Source organism: Leucoraja erinacea, chromosome 10 (genome assembly GCF_028641065.1).
Source record: "Leucoraja erinacea ecotype New England chromosome 10, Leri_hhj_1, whole genome shotgun sequence".
NCBI classification, from domain to species: domain Eukaryota; kingdom Metazoa; phylum Chordata; class Chondrichthyes; order Rajiformes; family Rajidae; genus Leucoraja; species Leucoraja erinaceus.
Window position 1 is genome coordinate 11748514 of NC_073386.1, and position 17880 is coordinate 11766393.

Below are 17880 nucleotides of genomic sequence, written 5' to 3' on the forward strand. Positions count from 1 at the left end.
AGGACTGAGTACCTCAGTATATGTGTACATGTGCAATAATCTAGATAGATATGTAGGGACATCATTAAGGGACATCATTTACAGATGATATATAAAAATTGCCCATGTAATGGAGAGCAAAAAGAAAATGCTTGGCTGCCAAAAGAAGCCCACAAGTTTGGCAGGTGGGCAGAGAAGTGATGCATTCAATTTAATGCAGAGATCTACCTCTTTGGTGACCCTCGGACTATCCTTGATCGGACCTTGCTGGCTTTACCTTGCACTAAACGTAATCCCCTTATCATGTATCTATACACTGTAAATGGATCGACTGTAATCATGTATTGGTTTTCCGCTATCTGGTTTGCATGCAACGAGAGATTTTCACCGTACCTCGGTACACATTGAGCAACTGGATCTCCTCAACTTGGTCAAAAAGGCCCACTTCAAAATTTAATCACTAATCTACTTTACTAATTTAATCTACGCACTCCGACCTGCACAAGATAACCACTTATGAGGTATTTGCTCAGTAATCAACCAGAACCAGTGACAATAAACTAAACTAAACTGAGATGTGAGAGGTCATGGCATCTTGAATGGTATGTTGAAAGGGCAAAGGGATTGCAGCAAACAAGAAAATGTATGATAAATGGTAGGAAACTCCAAAGGTAAGTAGAAAGATGGGCAAGGTAGTTTAGAATACATGGCAGATATTTAATTAGTTACAACACAGCATATAAAGGTCGTGAGATTATGCTAGAACTGCATAAAACATTAGTCATGCCACAAATTTTGATGAAAGGTCTGAGCATTACTAATACCTTAACTTTAGATTCCAACATTAATATTATTTTGTGTTTGTATTAATAATTGAGCCACAGCCAGAACAGCAGGCATCTCTGGTCACCACAAAAGAGCATGGAAATTGCACTGGAGAGAATGCAGAGGTTGCTATTGATAAAACCAGCATTTAATTCACATTCTTAATTGCTAAGAATATCATGATGAGTCAGCTTCTTGTACCATTGTAGGTTATATGGTAGGTGGAATTGCACAGCACTGCCTGGTATAATGGTATACACACACACAAACAATGAGATGACTGGAGAATTTTCACACAGAAAAAGGTTTATTCAGTTTGATTCCATGGTACAGAGGTGAGAAAGGGAAGATTTAATAGTATAGAACATGTTATCTTACATGAAGTTATAAGGGACATGCAAAGCGCAGGTCAGTGGAATCTATTTCCTTTTGCAGAGAGTGCAAAACACAAGGAGAAATTATTTAATGCAATTGGCAGGTGATAAGAATAAGAAAGTATCTCTTTTCACAAAGAAGATATACAGGTCTTGGATGAAAATAGTTTTTGTATATGCACAAGACTACAGACCAACTATGAAAAGACTGCATAGCTCTTCCAGAGCCATGCAAAAAATGCACAGGTCGGCACTGTGGCGCAGCAGTAGAGTTGCTGCCTTTCAGTGCTTACAGCATCAGAGACCCAGGTTCGATCCCGGCTACGGGTGCTGTCTGTACGGAGTTTATACTTTCTCCCCGTGACCACGCGGGTTTTCTCCGAGATCTTCGGTTTCCTCCCACACTCAAAAGACGTACAGGCTTGTAGGTTAATTGGCTTACTTTAAATGTAAAAATTGTCCCAAGTGTAGGATACTGTTAACATAGAAACATAGAAAATAGGTGCAGGAGTAGGCCATTCGGCCCTTCGAGCCTGTACCATTCGCCATTCAATATGATCATGGCTGATCATCCAACTCAATATCCCGTACCTGCCTTCTCTCCATACCTCCTGATCCCTTTAGCCACAAGGGCCACATCTAATTCCCTCTTAAATATAGCCAATGAACTGGCCTCAAACTGGCCTGGAACTTCTGTAGCAGAGAGTTCCAGATATTCACCACTCTCTGTGTGCGGTATCATTGGTTGGTGTGGACACAGTGGGCTGAAGGGCCTGTTTCTGCGCTGCAGCTCTAAACTAAACTAAACTAAATTGATTGAATTGTCGACACTGTGCTGTGAATATCTGTGATTCAATGAAAAGCTGCATTGTGAATGCAAAATGCTTTTCCTTGTGGAATCTTTTTTTCAAACACATGGAGACAATTTCTGTCAATGACCTTACAATTATGGGAAATATATTTTTGTTGAAAAAGCACAGGCATTATGTACAGATACATACAATTCTGCAGGGGAAATATTTGATTTTAGTCCCGACACCACATCAATTTTATATTATTTATAAAAATGAATTATATTTATTTTGGTAGACAATCAGTCGGTCGTGCTTGTTTACAGAAGAGAGCAGTATAACACAACTACTTTCATAATTTTTCACAGTGAATTGCCAGAGGCATTCTAATGTCTGTTCTGATTTTCACCTCAAAGCTGTACTGTTCAGCTGCTTCACTTCAGTAAATTGCAATCACCTAGTTCACAATCAATATACACATGTCTCTCATAAATGAAAATCAAAACCTTTGTAATGTCCTTTGGGTTTCAAACAACCATTACCTCACTGCCAGATGGACTAACACAATCTAATGAGGATGTTTGCTTCACCCATTGGGCTTGAAGTACAGACAAGAATCTATTTCGCAGGATCAATATGCCATTCAATTCTGGAATTCAATATCAAAATGTACAGTGGTTTTGCTAAAATAAAAGAACAATGTTTCCACAACTTTGAAGAAGATTTTAGATTACGTTGTGTAAATATGTTAATTAAAATGAATATTTTCCTATTGAAGGTTTGATCGTTTTTCTTCCTGGCAGCTTTATCGTTGACAGTGAAAAAGACTTTGTCTGCTTTTGGAACTGTTCATTTCTCTTTGAAAAACCAGCGTTATCACGCCTCATCACAAAAGAAAGACACCCTTGTCCTCCCCTACTCTCAACGTTATTTCTTCTTTAAACATCTTGAAAACATTGTTCTCCTCCTGGTATTGTGTCTTCCTCACCTGCTTCTCCACAGTATCTTACAATTCTACCAAGCTCACTGCAAAAACTCATCACACGTTACTGTGAAGGACAAGGCACATGCTCGTAATTGTGTGTTAGAAACACACATTAAAATTGAATCTGAATCTGATCTGAGTCTGAATCTGAATCTGAAACAATGGTTGGATGCTCCCGAACTCAATATTATTTTTGTCATTTAGTACACATGAAAGAAGTTTGAAAAAATAATCCATCACATAAATGCATTAAACCATCTGCTAATGCAGCTGAGGTGAACAAGAAGGATTAACAGCTCTAAGGGGAGATGGAAAATTGTGTCCTTTGTTATTGATAACACATTGGATCACACATGCACATGGTTTATTTGATTGGCCGTATTTAAAACACCCTAGTATTGCTGATTTAAATTGTCCATATAAATTCAGAACCTTTTGACCTTGTTATTGGTGGCATGAAATAAATGTCATTGCAGCCAACAGTTCTGTCAATGGCTGCCAGCTGTCAGCCATTTGTGGTTCAGTTCATCTCAGATCTCCTTGGCCAATCAAAAAAGCCTGAGATGGCGTGGAGATCCTCTTATCTCTATCCATATAAGAAGGGACCTGTACAAGAGGGGCTCTGTACACGAAGGGCCCTGTACACGAAGGGCCCTGTACAAGAAGGGCCCTGTACAAGAAGGGCCCTGTACAAGAAGGGACAGAGCTGGCTGTGCTTTTTGAGAAGGCTCCGCTCCTTCAACATCTGCAGTAAGATGCTGCAGATGTTCCACCAATCGGTGGTAGCCAGTGCCATCTTCTTCACTGCCGTGTGCTGGGACAGCAGGGCGAAAGCCAAAAGGATTAACAAACTCATCAGGAAGGTTGGCTCCGTCCTGGGGGCGGAAGTGGATTAATGGAAGGTGGTCTTGGAGGGGTGGATCCTCCTCAAACTGCAGAGCATCCTGGACAATACAGCTCACCCCCTCCATGACACACTGGTCAACCTGAGGTGTACCATCAGCGTCAGACTGGTTCCACCAAGATGCAGCACAGAACGCCACAGGAGATCTTTCTTCCCTGTGGCTATCAAACTGTACAACTCCTCCCTCTTCCGTCGTGAGGTAACTGAGACTGACCTCACGACGGAATGGTAGGCTGATCAAGAAGATTTGGTCACATGGGATCCAAGGCAGGCTAGTCAATTGAATACAAAATTGGCTTGTAGTTATGACACAGTCTGTGGTGGTAGAAGACTGTTTTTCAGACTGGAGGCCTGTTTCAAGTGGATGTGACTGTAGGTGGCACGGTTAGTAAGTTTGCAGATGACACTAAAATTGGTGATATAGTGGACAATGAAGAAGGTTATCTATGATTGCAATGGAACCTTGATCAACTAGACCTTTTATATGCAACACATCACACTTGCCTAGATTAAACCATCTGCTATTTCTCCACCCAGATTTCCAACTGATTTATATTCTGTTCGATCCTTTGACAACCTGCCCCACTATCTAAAACTCCATCATTTTTGCATTATCTGCAAGTTTACTTCTGAGACCATCTACATTTTCATCCTGATCATTTATATATATCGCATACAACTGTACTAATCCCTGTGGAACACCACTGATCATCGATCTCCAGATACAGAAACCAACTCACTATGGACGGTATGAGACTTAATCCTCTATACAAGTCAACCATCAGGGACTTAGGAAAATGCTTTACTAAAGATCAACATCCACTGCCCTATCCTTGAATTGGAGAAGCTAAGGATGTCTTCCTTAAAAAACTCGATAACATTTGTGAGACAGGACCATGACGATTTCAGTCACAAAAAGCTGGAGTAACTCAGTGGGTCAGCCAGCATCTCTGGAGAAAAACAGTAGGTGACGTTCCTCGCTACCCATAATAAGCTCATGCTTTTCCACATCTGAGTAAATCCTGCCCCTAAGAAACTTTTCCAATAATAGAAACATAGACATAGAAATTAGGTGCAGGAGTAGGCCATTCGGCCCTTCGAGCCTGCACCGCCATTCAATATGATCATGGCTGATCATCCAACTCAGTATCCCGTACCTGCCTTCTCTCCATACCCCCTGATCCCCTTAGCCACAAGGGCCACATCTAACTCCCTCTTAAATATAGCCAATGAACTGGCCTCAACTACCCTCTGTGGCAGAGAGTTCCAGAGATTCACCACTCTCTTCATAACTTCCCTAATGATTGAATGAATTAGATGGTGCCAATATGATTTTGGCCCAATCATTTCATCACGAGCAGTTGCGTTGCAGCTGCCAAATCCCAAGTTTTGAAATTGTTTTTAGGTTCTCTGCCTTTTCTCTTGTAAGATGTTCCTTAAGACGCAATCAGAACAAGCCTTTAAGTCATTTATTTTGCCATCTCCTGGTGTTGCTTAATGTCTAAATGTAGTTTATTATCACTGTCATAAAGTACCTTGCAACATTTCACTACATTAGATGCACTGTCTAAATGCGAGTTGCTGTTCTTGATGAAAAGAAAGAAGAATTGATGGACACAAGGAAAGGGAAAAAATACAAAACAATGTAATTCCACAACTGCAGTTATATAAGAAATCATGTCAGTCATTTTAAAGAGCATACATGGCTATGTTAATTATCTTTTAAAGATTAAGGCTAAATATTGACCTGTTTTGGAGGGTTTAATATTTGTCTCTTAGATTTAGTTCGTTGGACACTAAGATAATTAACATTTCGGCTGGCTAATTGAAACGAACAGTATCAATCTTCCAAAGTGACAAATGGCATGCCAAGTTAATCTCGATTCATAAAATGAAAACTTCGGCAGGCTCTGAAAATGACTACAAGTAATGGTAGAGTAACAATGCAGACTATATAGGAATGGTAGAGCAACAATTCAGAAGAAAAAAAGTATTGTGCTGGTATTGTACCTCCATGTGGCCTATTTTTGATTGATTTCAGTTGGCTATAGCAAGGGTTATTGCTACTTTGAAACGGGTTGAGATATTTTAATTGATCTTATAGAGGTGTATAAAATCATGAGAGGAATAGATCGGGTGGACGCACAGAGTCTCTTGCCCAGAGTTAAGGAAATGAGAGGACATAGGTTTAAAGGGAGGGGGGAATGATTTAATAGGAACCCGAGGGGTAAAATTTTGAACACATATGGAGTGATAGATATACGGAATGAGCTGGCAGAGGAGGTACTTGAGGCCAGGACTATTGCAACGTTTAAGAAACAATGAGATGGATAGAGCAGGTTTAGAGGGATGTGGGCCAAACACAGGCAGGTAACATGTTGGACGCCGTGGGTAAGTTGGGCTGAAAGGCCGTGCTGTATGACTCTAAGATATTTTACTGCACGAGAGGCATCTAGAGACAGCAAGCTGTCTGCTCTGTTTTGGGATATATGACAATAAAACACTCTTGACTCGAAAGCAAACTAGAAATACAGGTAGACCGATTCCTCTCCCCATCTTTGCACATCCCTCTTCCTGGCCTTTTCCACTCGATAATTTAATTTCATGTTTGTGCAATATTACATATGTGCTGTGCAATAACTGGTCACTTAAATTTCATTATTATTATAATGCACATTACACTTTCGATGCCTTGTAACCGTAACTTTTGACTGTTGGCAGACCAATTTCCCTCTGGGATAAATAAAGTTGTATCATATCATATCGGAAATATTTGCAAACTAGACTCGTAGATTTGCTTCTTCATTTGCCTGACATTTTCCTTACAACTTGGTAATGTAATGGTGGATATATCAAAGAAAAAGTAGGTTAATTCTGAGACAGGTTCAAGTTCCCATATGACAAGTCTGTCTCCGGAAAAGATTCTCGCAACTTAAATTCCAAATTGTAACAGTCTACACATTTTTTAAATCCACCAAGTGCATTCAAATCAAGAATGGAGCATTATTGCAGGTTATTGGCACAGATCTCATTCATTCCTGTTAACCATGCATGTGTTATTAGACTTTATTTTCAACATTGCGGGACTTGAGAAGCCTTTAATCTGGCTGGACCAACTGGCTGAAGATTTCATGGACATCTTCAACCACTCACTACTATGGTTCAAGGCACCTAACTATTTTAAAGGGACATGCATCATACCAGTTCCCAAGAAGAACAAGCATGCCTCAATGACCAAGCACATATGTCCATTGTGATTGAGTACATTGAGAGGTTGGTTATGATGGATATGAACTCCTGCCTTAGTACGGACCTGGACCCACTACAATTTGTCCATCTCCACAACAATAGTTGATTAGTGATCAGTAGTGATTAGTAAGGCTGCCAGTGGTTATAGGGAAAAGACAGGAGACTGGTGCTGAGCGGAAAAGATAGATCAGCCATGATTGAATGGCGGAGTAGATTTGGTGGGCCGAATGGCCTAATTCTGCTCTAAGAAGTTATGAACTTATGAACAGATCAACAGTGAATGCCATGTTGTGGTATTTCCATTCTGTATTGCACTACTTGTATAATATGAACACATATGTCAGGCTGTTGTTCATCCACTACAGCTCCACGTTGAAAAACATCTCTTCTAAACTTATCAACAGTACAAATTAGCAACAACACTTGCTCTTCGGTGACTATCAACACAGGCGCACAGAGGCTATGTGCTCAATCCCCTGCACTACACTCTCAACACCCATGAATGTAAAGCCAGACACAGCTCCAACACCATCTTTAAACTCACCAATGATACCATCGTTGCTGGACGAATAACAGGTAACAATGAACAGAGTGGAGGAGAGAGATTGATAGTGTGATCGAACAGTGCCAGAACAATCTTGCTCCCAAAGTTAGCATGACCAGGGACCTAAATGCTAACTTCAGGAAGAGACAGTCAAGGATTCATAAAACTGTTGTAATCGAAGGGAAGGTAGTGGAGAGAATCAACAGCTTCAAGTTTCTGAACATATCTCTGAAGATCTGTCCTGGACCCAGCACATTGATGTAATCCCCAAGAAAGCTCATTAACTCTACTTCCTTAGAAAATTGAGGCAATTCGGCAGATCGCTGAATACTCCATGGAACATCTACAGGTGTAAAGTAGAGAAGATACAGTCTGGTTGCATCATGTTCTGATTTGGTAACTTGAACGCCCAAGAATAAAAGTGGTGGACATTGCCTGGTCCATCACAGGTATTAACCTGCCCACCCTGGAAGGGATCGACAGGAAGAGCAGCTTCGAAAAGCAGCTAACATAATCAATGATCCGCACCATCCTTGCCACGCTCTCATCTTGCTGCTACCATTGGAAAGAAGTACAGAAGCCTAAGAATCGTAACCTTCAGGTTCTTCCCAGCAAGGCTCTTGAACCACACAGCACATCCCTCACCACAACCCTCCCTCAGCATTGACGTACTATTGACTTTCCTTAGTTTGCACTACATATTTTGGTTTGCCCCATCATGATCCAGTTTACCTAGTATTATTGATATTTCATTGTATTAATCATCATTGGATATTTATTTATTGCATTATTGCATTAATGTACCTGTAAGCTGCAGCAAATCAGAATTTCATTGTCTCATTCCTGACGCATATGACAATGAAACACTCTTGAATCTTGAATCTGTTGAATCTTATTCTAAAGATGGAAATCTAATTAAATTTCAGATTGAATATGTCAACATAACATAGGCGGAGAGGAACCTAATGGCACAATACTTCGACACTGAAAATGCTTCATGAACACTTCCACTTCATACACATTTGTTACTGCATGGGAGGTTCATAAGGTCATAAGGTAGAATCAGGCCATTTTGGCCCATCACGTCTACTCCGCCATTCAATCATGGCTGATATACCTCTCCCTCCTAACCTACATCTCCTCGCCTTCCAAAGCGATATCTAACTGTATCTTGAAATCATCCAGTTAATTGGTCTCCATTGCCTTCTGTGGTAGAGAATTCCACAGAATCACAACTATCTGGGTGAAAACGATTTTCCTCATCTTAATCCTAAATGGCCTACCCCTTATTCTTAAACTGTGACACCTGGTTCTGCATTCCCCAGGAACATTTTTCCTGCATCTAGCCTGTCCAATCCCTTAAGAATTTTATATGTTTCTACAAGAACCCCTCCCATTCTTTTAGATTCCAGTGAATGTAAGCCCAGTCGATCCATTCTTTCATCATATGGCATGGCAGAAAAGGGACAGCATGAGTTCACAAAGTTAATCAAGATGGCTAGCACATGACCAATCTTTATTGACTTTGTAAAACCAATTTTCATAACCAAAGATTCAATTATTACTTCTGAGAGGGAGAAAAATATATTTCACTTGTTTGAACCCTGGAATGATTGAACTGATCTAGACAGGCTAGAGGGATTCCAGACTTGAATATTCATCTGTAACTGAGTGCAGCTCATAGAACCTAATGAGTATAAATGAGCCCTCCACATTTTTAATAGTCCTCATTAAAGCGACATAAAAATGCATAACTAATGAATAAAACAAATGTTTTATTCATTAGTCATGCATTATATACAGCCAACAATGAAGAACTATAAGACAGAGCATTTGGTCTTCTCATGAATATCTTTCTAACTCATTACTTTATTATTTGTGGAATTAATCTGATATATCAAACCTCTCAATTAAATTTTAACTATTACATCACGGATAAGTAAATGATTTATACACAATCAACAATAATCACATTTTCTGTGCACCACAGCTATAATGATTTGGATATCATTCAAAGTACTGGTTCTTAAAGTTTGCAATTGGATTTACATTGCCATGTCACCTCTAGTTCTGCTTAAAATGAACAGAAATGCTACCTTTAGGTTATTTGTGAATTTCTACTGTATTTTTTAATAAAACAAATAATATTGAATGTACTGTTTTGTAATTTGTAGTTTACAAATTGCTTGAAAACTATAGTTCTTTTCCATATCAATGCAATTAAAATGCATATTCGTGATAGCTCTTCAGAAGAATGCAGATGAAAAATAACACTATTTTCACATAAGGAAATAGCCATAGTTCCAATGATTTAATTGCTGCTGCTGCTTCAAAGGATTAGAGTAGCCAGAGGCTCAAAACCTTCAATGCATTCCCTAGTTGGATTTTTTTTTAAGATTACAAAAAACATTTTTTTCACAAAACGGGTTGAAAATTAATTTAAAAGAAGCTATTTACATTGTATGCTGAAATACAGCGCACCTATTTTCTATGTATGTATGTATTTATCATTCAAACTGTATCAGCAATTCCACAGCTTTTTAATATCAAGCCAGCACGGTGGCGCAGTGGTAGAGTTGCTGCCTTACAGAGCTTGCAGCGCCAGAGACCCGGGTTTGATCCCAACTACGGGTGCTGTCTGTACGGAGTTTGTACATTTTCCCCGTGAAGGTGTGGGTTTTCTCTGAGATCTTCGGTTTCCTCCCACACTCCAAAGACATACAGGTACGTAGGTAATTTGGCTTGGTACACAGTAAGTGTAAAATTGGCCCTTGTATGTGTAGGATAATGTTAATGTCCGGGGATCGCTGGTCGGTGCAGACTCAGTGGGCTGAAGGGCCTGTTTTCATGCTGTATCTCTAAACTAAACTAAAAATGAAGCAGAACAACATTTGGGCTTTCTTTAAGACCAGTTTTATGCATTTTAGAAACTGTGGGAACTGCAATAATTAATAAGCATGCTTTTCATATTATAACTTTCATCTCTTTATGGTGTTTCTGACTGCATGTGCCTTCAAGTTGCAATTACATTTCAACCGTACATTTCACCTCATTCAGTGGTGAACTCATTCGAATTTTAACATCACACTAACGTTTATTTGTGACTCCACCTCCTCACTAGTCATCCACTTAAAAAAAAATCTTGCATCCAAATACATTTCCTCTTATATTTCCATCATAAAAATGCCAAGTCCAGTTTTAAAATGGACAGCTCCAATGTAAATATGTCACAGTATAATTGAGCCCTCTTCTAGAGGTGCTGTAGGAATGCGTAATTACAGCATGTACATGAGCAGTTCTTTAATATATGCAGGCATTGGAATTTATACTGGAAACATGAAAATCAAGGCAGAAACAATGATTCTAAAATAAGTTCATAAGTTATGGGTGCGGAATTGGGCCATTGAGTCCATCGAGTCTCCTCCGCCATTCAATCATTGCTGAACTATCTTTCCCTCTCAACCCAATTCTCCTGCCTTGGACAGCATTACTAACCAAGAATCTGTCAATCTCAGCCTTAAAAAATACCCAATGACTTGGCCTCTACAGCTGTCTATGGTAATGGTTCATCACCCTCCGATTAAAATTTTTTTCCTCATCTCCTTTCTAAGTGTACATCCTTTTATTCTGAGGCTATGCCCTTTGGTTCTAGACTCTCCCACTAGTGGAAACATCCTCTTCACATCCACTCTAACTAGGCCTTTCACTATTCGATAAGTTTAAATGAGGTCCCCCTGATCCTTCTATACTCCAGCAAGTACAGGCCCAGTACCATCAAATGCTCATCAAACATTATCCCAATCATCCCTGGGATCATTCCCATAAACCTCCCCTGGATACTCTCCAATGCCAGCACATCCTTCCTCAGATACTGGGACCCAAAACTGCTCGCAATGCTCCAAATGCAGTCCGACCAGTGCCTTGAAAGCAGTGAATGAGCAGTGAATTTTTGGTGATTGGTGAACACTGGCAAAATCACCCCACTTTCCAACTCCACCACCTGGGTCTATCCTAACCAGTAATCTGACAAGAACAGGGAGATTCGCCCTCTGCTGAAGTCCAGATCCATTGCTTTCAAGACGGTTGATCCCATACTGTACAAAAAGACCAAGTATGATATCTGTCAGGCTATGAGTGATGACAAGACAGACTTCCAAAACAAGACAGACTTCCAAATCCATTCAAATGTATACAGGCAGCTGTAGAAGGCCCGAATACAAGCAGAAAATGGGGGCTTTCGTTGGCAACAATACATCTCTACCTGATGAGCACCATGCCTTTTATACCCATTTTGTACAGGCAATTATAGGGACTCCTACGGCCTCCTACATACCCGTTACGAACATTCTGCGAGTTTGAATCAAGGGGAAAACTCGTGAGAATTCATGAATAACTCGGGAGAATTTGTGAATGACCTCGTAAAGTGGGACAGGCCCTTAAGGCTCCACCAAGACACGCCTCTTATCCCAGATATCTGATAGTTGAAGTCAGAACTGCTTTCACTAGAATATATTTTCTGAAAGTGGCCGGCTGAGACAGAGACCCTGGATGGTTCTCAAACTGTAAGCCAACCGACTGTCCACAGTCTTCACTGACAAATTCAACCTCTCACTTCAACCCCATCTGCGGACAATTAATGTTTCCCAAACTTCGAATGTTTCAGGTGATAGCAAAAACCGCAGTAAATCTCCACTCAAATCCAGCTAACAGTTTGGCATTGTGAGAATATATACATATACAGGCATATTTTTTAACTTGCTGTATTGCTTTTTAAGATTAAATAATTTCTAGATGACCATTGAATTCATCAATTTGAGAGAAATCGAGTGGTGGGAAAAATAAACATTGTGAACAATCCTTGTTTCAACACTTTAGAGTAGCATTCCCAACAAGGAGCTAGTTGACATCTTTAGTTTATACATTAGCCTTCTTCTGAGTCCAACCAAGTGAGCCGTACACAGCGGAAGATAGACACAACAAGCTGGAGCAACTCAGCGGGTCAGACAGCTGAATCCAGTTCCATAACTGAACATAACAGTTCCATAAAATAACGTAAGGTGCTGGGGTAACTCAGAAGGTCAGGCATCATCACTAGAGGACTTGGATAGGGGATGTTTGAGGATCAGATGGGAGTTAGATGTGGCCCTTGTGGCTAAAGGGATCAGGGGGTATGGAGAGAAAGCAGGTACAGGATACTGAGTTGGATGATCAGCCATGATCATATTGAATGGCGGTGCAGGCTCGAAGGGCCGAATGGCCTACTTCTGCACCTATTTTCTATGTTTCTATCAGGACCTATCTTTAGACTGATTGTAGTAAGGGAGAGAAATCTGGAGAAGAGGTGGGAGAAGGGCAAAGCCTGGCGAGTGATAGGTGGATCCAGGTGAGATTTTGATTGAAGATGGGTGGATAAAAGCTAACGGTTCAAAAGAGATCCCATAGCGTGCTTCTCCATAATAGTTCCAGGTTTACTCCACTCTTTGCTGATGATACCGTTGAAATTCACATTGACAATTTTGTGTGGCTAAACAATATTAACTTTTCATTAGCTGATTTGATTCCAAGTGAAAATTATATTCTGGCACAGATCACGTTAAATACAGAGGGAACATATACTGGACTTCCAGGCAACTCATGTGCATCCTGCTTAGTACACCGTGATCTGCTGCTGTCTGTGCTATTTTAATGCTGTCAAAAATCCATTTAAAACAAATCAGGTTAACGACTGAGTTATAATAGCAGAGACTGAAATTTATCATCAACAAGTTAACCAGTGCATTAAATGCAGCACTGAGCAGAATTTAAATCTATCCAGTTCCAAATTTCAATTGCAGTCTAAATGAATAAGATATGCTACATCGTCAAAAACGTTTCTCCCATTCGAAGCTTGGCTGCCGCATAACATATGTTGTCATACAAAGATCATTTGGGGTAAGGCTGAAGAAAAGAAGGAATAAGAAATCTATCAAGGTCGCTTTTGTCTGGCAAAACAATGACCTGGAATTTATGGTCAGCTCATCGTCTAATCGTTGTTGTGTCATTACTTTTTGTTTCCTAACATTCTCAGGTGCTGTTCCATCACTTTATCCAGACACAAGGAATATTGAGCAAAATACAAAGTGCTGAAGTAAATCAATGGGTCAGGTAACATCTGTGAAGAGAATGGATAGAAGACATCTCAGGTCGGGACCCTTCTTCAAAGTGACCTGAAACATCACCTATCCATTTTCTCCACAGAAATTGCCTGACCTGCTGAGTCACTCCAGTACCTTATGTCTCACCTTATCTACCTGCTAGGCCACCTTTCACTCCCAAAGTTCCTATTTTCCTTTATCTTTCTGATTATTCATTTTATTATCTGTTCCCTTGCCTATTTTGCCATCCTTATATGCATTATCTCACTCTCCACTGGACTAAATTTTGTTAGCCCACCTAATCCGAACCAGGGGTCACAGTTCCAGAACCAGGGGTCACAGTTCCAGAACCAGGGGTCACAGTCTTAGAATAAAGGGGAGGCCATTTAAGACTGAGGTGAGAAAAAACCTTTTCACACAGAGAGTTGTGAATTTGTGGAATTCCCTGCCACAGAGTGCAGTGGAGGTTAAATCACTGGATGGATTTAAGAGAGAGTTAGATAGAGCTCTAGGGGCTAGGGATATGGGGAGAAGGCAGGCACGGATTATTGATAGGGGACAATCAGCCATTATCACATCTTAGAATGGCGGTGTTGGCTCGAAGGGCCGAATGGCCTCCTCCTGCACCTATTTTCTATGGTTCAATGTTACTATGTAATCACTTTTAAGCCCATGTAACCTGGTCTTGAATCTGGGGAATGAGATGGGTGAATTTGAACTTAGAAACATAGAAAATAAGTGCAGGAGTTGGCCATTCGGCCATCGAGCCATTTAATATGATCATAGCTGATCAATCCACAATCAGTACCCCCGTTCCTGCTTTTTCCCCATATCCCTTGATTCCCTTTGCCCTCAGAGCTATATCTAACCCTGTCTTGAAAATATGCAGTGAATTGGCCTCCACTGCCTTCTGTGGCAGAGAATTTCACAGATTCACAACTCTCTGGGTGAAAAGGTTTTTCCTCATCTCAGCCCTAAATGGCCTACTCCTTAATCTAAAACTGTGACCCCTGGTTCTGGACTCCCCCAACATGGGGAACATTTTATCTGCATCTAGCCTGTCCAATCCCGTAAGAATTGTATATGTTTCTATAAGATCCCCTCTCCTAGCTCTTGATTGCTGAGAGAACAGTGATCATAATAACATAACGTGTGGAAAAGCTTATAGACCTCTCCAATTTTAAAAAAAATAGTCAGTTGGTCAATTGGAGAGCTAACTGAGATAAGAATAGATCTTAATGGGATAAATTTAAATTAAAAAACAAGCAGGTAGAGTCACTTTTTTGTAGGATTGCGAGTAGATTTGGGCTCCTTATCCAAGGAAGGATGTGCTGGTGTTGGAGAGAGTCCAGAGGAGGTTTACAACAAGGATCCCAGGAATGATTGAGTTATTATATGATAAGCTTTTGACACCACTGGGCCTGTGCTTGCTGGAGCTTAAAAGGATGAGGAGACACCTCATTGAAATTTGATGAACTGTGAAAGGCCACGAGTGGATACAGTCCAGATGTTTCCACTAGTGAGAGTCTAGGACCAGAGGACCTAGCCTCAGAATAAAAGGACATAGCTTTAGAAAAGAGATGAGGAGAGATTTCTTTAGTCAGAGAGTGGTGAAACTGTGGAATTCTTTGCCACAGAAGGCTGTGGAGGCCAAGTCAATGGATATTTTTAAGGCGGAGATTGATAGATTCTTGATTAGTATGGATGTCAGGGGTTATGGGAAGAAGGCAGGAGAATCGGATTGAGAGGGAAAGATAGATCAGCCATGATTGAATGGCGGAGTAGACCAAATGGGCCGAATGGCCTAGTTTTGTTCCTTTGACATTAACGTTTAAGGAGATGGTCATTTGATTCAGCCCAGAAATATCTTCCCATGTTTGACATATGAGGCAATTAAATACAAATATCATGATGGGCAGAGACAGAGAACAAAAAGAGAAGAAAGGGAAAGTGAACCTGACACCAGTTGGGTTTATTATGCAACCCGGCCAATTAAAGGAAAGTAAAATTAAAAATTAAAAATTAAAAAAGGTAATTGGCTACAAACATATAAAATAAACTTTCCACCTTCTGTATGGATGTAGACATTAAACGTGTACAAATTAAATGTGAATGTGGTTTGATCGGAGCGTAAAAATGAGACCATATCAAGAAGAGAGAAGCCAAGGAAATGGCATTGAATGTGTATTTCCCTTCAGTATTTATCAGGGATAATCAAGAATTAGCCACCACTTCGAAAAGTGTAGATTAAACAGAGAAAGCTGGAAAGATCTTGTTTAAAGTAAATCATGTTTAACTAAATTGATCCATCAAGAGTGAAAGGAACTATTTCAATGTGAATAGTGAATTGTCAAAGTCAGAGCGAAGGAGAGAGAAGTGCTGATGGGTTGGTTTCTGGGAATTATGGCAAGTGTACAGTGGAGTTCTCCAAGGGTCTGCTCTACAACCACTGCTTTTCATCATATTAATGATCTGGACTTGAACGTAAAGATTCAAGGTTTAAGGTTCACATTTATTTGTCACATGCACCAATTAAGGTACAGTGAAATGAGTTACCATGCAGCCATACAATTAAAAAGAACACAATACACAATAGAATTTAACAAAAACATCCACCACAGCATTCTTCACTGTGATGGAAGGCAATAAAGTTCAATCAGTCTTCCTCCTTTGTTCACCCGTGGTCGGGTGCCTTGACCATCAAAGGGCACAATTTTCTAACTGATCAGACAATACATAACTTAGAATTGAGTGAACACTGACAAGGAAAGATTGAACAAACTGGTGGAGTAGTATGGACACACAAAATATGGAGTCTGAAGCAGAAAGAAGTAAAATGTTACATTTTGGCAGGAAGAACAAGGAAAGACAAAATATATGAATGGATAATCTTTTTAAAAGAGTGAAGGAACATCAACGGGACGGTGCAGCAGGAGAGTTGCTGCCTTACAGCGACAGAGACTACGGGTGCTATCTGTATGGAGTTTGTACGTTCTCCCCGTGACATGCGTGGGTTTTCTCCGGTTGCTCCGGATCCGCACACTAACACTAGGTTACACACACTAGGGACAATTTACAATTATACCAAGCCAATTAGCCTACAAACCTGTACGTCTTTTGAGTGTGGAAGGAAACCGGAGCACCCGAAGAAAATGCACACAGGTTACGGGGAGAACGTAAAACTCCGTACAGACAGCACCTGTGGCCAGAATCGAACCCGGGTCTCTGACTCTGATAATGGGCCTGTCCCACTTAGGCGATATTTCAGGCGAATGCCAAGTTGCCGGCAGTCGCCTGAAAAACCGGCAACTGGAACTGCGACTGTCATAGTGGAACACACACAAAGTCATCGCCTCCTTCACCAGCCTGTTATGCTTGCGGGGGAAAGGGCAAGCGGGGGGAGCGCTGAGTGAAATTCACACGGTGCAAAGCCAATGTGATACCGTGATGAACAGGAAGGTTGGCGCTGTAGTTAAGAAGCTAAAAAGCGCAGTGTACGGTAAGTCCTATAAAAGAGGGGGAGGGGGAGGGAGAACGGGAGAGAGGGGGGGAGAAGGAGTGGAGACAATTTTTAAGAAGCCAGAGATGCACAGGTGTTAAGCTCGGCGGATATTAACATTACCGGTCGGTTATCCTTGGTTCTGAAAACTACTGCTTACATTTTTTTTCCCAATGAGCCAATGAAATTCACCGATCAGCACTGGCTACAACCTACAAGAAGCTAAGAGAACCTTTGACCTCCTGGCAATCCACCAGGACCACCTGGCGACCCACCTACGGCACGAACATTCTCGCTACACTCCATGGCGGCTTAATTCTAGTCGCCACTAATTTTTCAACAACGCGACGACCATAATGAGACCGCAACTATTTCCCAGAATGCGGGAACTCCTCACGACCAGGAAGGCGACTCCCCGACAACCACCCGCGAACATGTGGCGACCATGTAGCGACTGCATAGTATCCTGCAGTCACCTAAAAAGTCGCCTAAGTGTGACAGGCCCATTAGGCAGCTATTCTACTGCTGTACCACCATGCTGCCCTGGAACAAAAGAACTTGCTGAGGATTCTGACTAAGGCATAGAGTTTAATGGT

General features: G+C 40.9%; 1 protein-coding gene across 1 annotated transcript in view; it reads right to left on the minus strand.

The window, feature by feature from the left end:
• Positions 1-17880, minus strand: part of LOC129700783 (dihydropyrimidine dehydrogenase [NADP(+)]-like) — a 637641-nt gene that overhangs the window by 526560 nt on the left and 93201 nt on the right. The gene's annotated exons all lie outside the window — the stretch shown is intronic.